Source organism: Ursus arctos, unplaced genomic scaffold (assembly GCF_023065955.2).
Source record: "Ursus arctos isolate Adak ecotype North America unplaced genomic scaffold, UrsArc2.0 scaffold_13, whole genome shotgun sequence".
In the NCBI taxonomy this organism is placed as follows: Eukaryota; Metazoa; Chordata; class Mammalia; order Carnivora; family Ursidae; genus Ursus; species Ursus arctos.
In genome coordinates, this window is record NW_026622797.1 from 3,964,616 (window position 1) to 3,969,249 (window position 4,634).

The window sequence follows — 4,634 nt, forward strand, 5'->3', positions numbered from 1 at the left end:
CACACACGCTTCAGGCATGAAAAGAATTTGAATTAAATCAGGCACCTCGGAAAGGGAAGGATCTCGGAGAAGAGAAATGTGCTGAGGGCTCTGACAAGCCTTTTCTTTATTCTCTTGAGCTAATTGTGTCACTTGACACACTGGCATGAGGAATAGTGAAATTCTGACAGGCTAATTTGAGCTTGTGGTTCCAATGAAATGTACATAAGGCACTTGTTATATTTAGTGACAATCAGTGTCAATGTCTGTTTCAGAGCAATCCGATTATTTGGTTGCGGGTGAGTGCAGTAGCCCTTTGAGGTGAATTAAAGGTTGGTTCAGGGTCTAGGTTACAGCTGGGACAATGTGGGGTCTGGGACAGGAGGACAGAGGGAAGGCTGGGGGGAGCTGGTTTGGATGAACGGGAGGGCAGGCCCTGAGAAAACACTGAAAAATGGCTACAATGTTGCATTTGAAATAAAAAGAGCTCCAGGCTTGCCTCACTGATTTGTGCCCCTCAGTGGCAAGAGCTTATAGATTTTGACTAGCTGAGATTGAAACGGTGATTTTAATTGAATTATAAACCCAATTCGTAGTTTTAAGTAGAAAGTTAAAGGCTAAATCTTTTTGGCTTTAAAGGAAACAGAACAGTTAGAACAGAAACAAATAAATGAAAGGAGAAGGGGAACAGAATCCTTCTTTGCCGGTAGGTGGCAGTATGAAACCGTGCCTGGACGCGGCTTCCCGGCACTGCTGTAATGGGGAGATGAGAGTTGTATAAAATTTCCTGTTGGCAGAGAAGGTGAAGTCAAGGGTTGTAATAAAGACCACTTCGAGTCTTTGAAAATGCCGCATGTCAGCAGCAACTAAGACTGACCCTTAAAAAAAAAAAGGCTCAGGAACGAGGTCACAGAAGATGGTACTGAAATAGTGTCCTACTTGAAATCATGTCTGATGTCATGGGTGAAAATAGGCATAAGGAGCCTGTTGGCTGATCCCAGCCGTAAAGTGATCATGTTTATCGGCGACTGAAAGTTTCTCTTCACCGTGACAGAGAGAGCCATATTACACACATTTTTATACAGTTGGTTTCTCAAAAAGGTAAAGAAGATATTCTGAATAATACATCTGTTAAATCAGCGCTCGGAACAGCAAGGACTGTGGCAGGTCAAGGTAGTATGGAATTACAGTGCCAGATGGGGGACTATTTCTGCCAACCGCGATTCTAATTTAGTCCTTTCCTTGTTCCAGCACTAAGTGGACTCTACTTCACAGAGCGCATGCCGCCAGACCCACCACAGCGCCCGTGTGGCATTCGGATTGGTACCTGTCGTGTACCGTTTCCAGAAAGCCCCAGTTTTAGATTGAACCAAGGTGAGATAGCAATGTTGTAAGAATGACTGAGTTTCAAAGAGATGGCAGAATAATTTTTTTAAAGAGATTTTATTATCTTTTAAAAGATTTTTATTTATTCATTTGAAGGAGAGCGAAAGTGAGAGAGAATACAGAGGGAGAGGAAGCAGACGTGCCACAGAGCAGAGAGCCGGACTCAGGGCTCCACCCCAGGACTCGGGGACCACAACCCGAGCGGAAGGCAGACGCCCGATGGACTGAGCCACCACCCAGGCTCCCCAGGGTGGCAGAAGAATTACACGTAGTCTAAACCAGGCTGAAATGGTTCTCTGACCCTGTAAAACCCAGCTGGAGGGTAAGAGGGTGTCCTGACAGTGGCTTGAGGGGTTACGTCCTAATGTCGAGCCTGAACCAGCCTAGCAAGATTTTAACTCAAAAATCTTTATGGAGCCAACTGATTTCCCCTTATTGAGAGCGATCATCAGCTAAGGCTGTAGTAAAACCCCTTTCCTCCCCACATCACTGTAGTTTTGGGGCAAGGAAATTCAGTCGAGTATAGATGGTGCTCTTTTTCTAAGACAGTGGTCCAGCAAGGAGCACTTGGGGGGGGGGGGTCTGGCTTCTCTCCAGAGAGATGTGCTAGTTCCAGATTGTTAGGGAGTAGCACATTTGGGGACAGATATGGAAGAAACAGGGCTTGAAAATTTGGTGAGAGAGAGAAAGGGGAGAGAGGGTTCAGAAGAAGCCAGGTGTGGTAAAGATGAACAGGGGAGTACAATTTGGAAACCCCTATTTTGTTTGGCTCGTTTTTTTCTTGCCAGGGAGACCGACTACAGTCTAAGTTGGAGTCCTATGGAGCCCATTATGGCCATTTTGCAAAGGGAATTTAGGATTGGTCAACTCCGTGAGCTCCAGAGGGTAAATTCGTTGTTATTCCTCCTGTGACCCCCTCAAGCTAACACTACTTTATTTACAAATGTTCTAACCCACTCAGTCCCAACGCATACAATTCCCGCTAGTGGCATCAACTCTGGCCTCAGCTTTCTCCTTGTGGAAGGAGACTGGGCTTGGCCTTAGAAGCCCTGACTTTGTCTCAGGTCTGGAACTTGCTAGTTCTTGGCTCCAGTCCAATCCCACACTGGCCAGGCCGTGCTGACCTCACTCTTTAGAGCATCCCTCTCATCGAGTGTCTCCTTTCCACATATCTGGGTGCTCTGAGAAAGGAGACGAGCTGTCAGGCTCTCGGCTCTCCTCTGTGCTTCTAGAAGGTTATCCCACCACGATTCCGTAACAGTCCCTTCCCTTCAGATCCTCACCATCTGATTATGTTGCCCTCTTCAAATTCCCGATGGTTCCGGTCCCCTGACCTTCAGCATATTTGGACACGTCTTTGGGGACCGTGGCCAGCCTGTCTGCCATGTCACAGGGCCCACAGTGCCGGCTAGAGATGGAGGGTCTTCCTGGAACACGACACTCGCTGCGTTCTGCTTCCTGCATGCACCACAGCTCATGCTTTCTGTCCTCAGCCAGTTGGCTGTCTTCCCTTCCATCCATCTCAGAGTAAGAAGAATCCTCCTTTCCAGGCAAACCCTTCCACTTGGCATCAACATGTCCTTTTGGATTTTAGTCTTTTAATTTTTCCTTTTGTCTTTTATCTCAACTTTCTCCCTCCCTCTGCTCCTTCTCTGTGACTTAAACACAGAGAAGATATTTCCCATAAGATATAGATATTTCCCATAAGACTAAAAATGGCTAAACATTCTCCTGGAATATCATCAAGGATCCCTCTTAGCACCAAAATCATGGCCCTTTCCCTGGAAACCACTTCGGAGAGTCAGCATCTCTCCTCTGGGTTTCTTGGCCTCCGTTTAGGCCCCCTCCGTTCTTTCCCCACACATGAGCACTAATAGGTTCATTACGTCCATTTCCGGCTTAGAACGGTCCGCAGGGTTCCGAGGACTCTCGGGTAAAGTCCCGCTCCTGGCGCTCCTTGCAGTGTTGGGCAAGCCCCAACCGCAGAAGGCGAAGCCCTGCGGGCACCGTGCCTGGCTCTGTGCTGCTTCACCCTTGCTCGCCCGCCTGCGGCCACTCCGTCGACGTTGTCGTCAGAACACAGTGCGCTCCTCGTGCCGCAGAGGCTTCGTGCACCTTCGCTGGCCCTGGAAGGCTCTCCCGGCTCTCCCCGAGGCGCCCTGCCCCATCGCCCGCTTCTCTCCTCTCCCGCACTCACACAGCACGTACTAGCAGACTGGTTTAGCCCTGTCTCCTGCACTAAAGTGTAAGCTCCGGGAGGCCACGAATTCTTTCTTTCTTTTTTTTTCTTTAAGGATTTTATTTATTTATTTGAACGAGAAACAGAGACGGCACAAGCAGGGGGAAGAGAGGAGGGAGAGAGACAAAAAGACTTCCCGATGAGCGGGGGCGCAACGTGGGACTCGATCCCACCACCCTGAGATCATGACTTAAGCCAAAGTCGGACGCTTCACCAACTGAGCCACCCAGGCTCCCTGAGGGCAGCAATTCTCTCTGTTTGGCTCGGCCTTTTATTCTGTGGACCCCCTCCACGCAGGGTCTTGCATGTTAAACCATTCAGTGAAACGCTCACTGAACTAGCGGCTTCATAAATGAACGGCTGAGCTAATGAGCCCCAGGACCCCGGGCAGCCGTCTGTGCAGACCTTTGTCCGTGGAGTCCCGCTGCCTCTGTTCTTCTGCTCTTACTCTGTGAGCACTCACTCTCCTCCGTGGCATCGATCAAGCAGAGCTAATTTTTGAGACACAGACCCCCATCCCTTCCATTCAGATGACCCCAGTCCTAACCTGTGTAGACGACAGTTGTTCCCTTCTCTCTGAGTTATAGTTAACCTTGGCTGTTAACTTTTTGAAAAAGGTAACTTTTCGGGGGCGCCTGGGTGGCACAGCAGTTGGGCGTCTGCCTTCGGCTCAGGGCGAGATCCCGGCGTTATGGGATCGAGCCCCACGTCAGGCTCCTCCGCTATGAGCCTGCTTCTTCCTCTCCCACTCCCCCTGCTTGTGTTCCCTCTCTCGCTGGCTGTCTCTCTCTGTGTCAAATAAATAAAATCTTTAAAAAAAAAAATAAAAATAAAAAGGTAATTTTTCGTGAAGACATGCTTTATGCTTTTCACTGGATGAGGCGTCTTGACAACAAAAACCGTGTATACTATCTTTTCCATTTCCTGGAGCTCCTTAGCACTGTAGTGATTCACTGGTAGATTTGAAAAGGAAGACTTAAGCCGACCTACTTAGTGTTCAAACTTTCATTGAGATGAATCAAGTGAGTGA

The 4,634-nt window shown here is 48.6% G+C and overlaps 1 long non-coding RNA gene across 1 annotated transcript; it reads left to right on the top strand.

The window, feature by feature from the left end:
- The first annotated feature begins 1,036 nt into the window (after nt 1–1,036).
- On the top strand, nt 1,037–4,398 carry LOC123001371 (uncharacterized). Its single transcript, XR_006410187.3, has 5 exons — nt 1,037–1,152; nt 1,231–1,353; nt 1,462–1,687; nt 2,154–2,250; nt 3,660–4,398. It is a non-coding gene; the product is annotated as an uncharacterized LOC123001371 (long non-coding RNA).
- The last annotated feature ends 236 nt before the right edge of the window (nt 4,399–4,634 follow it).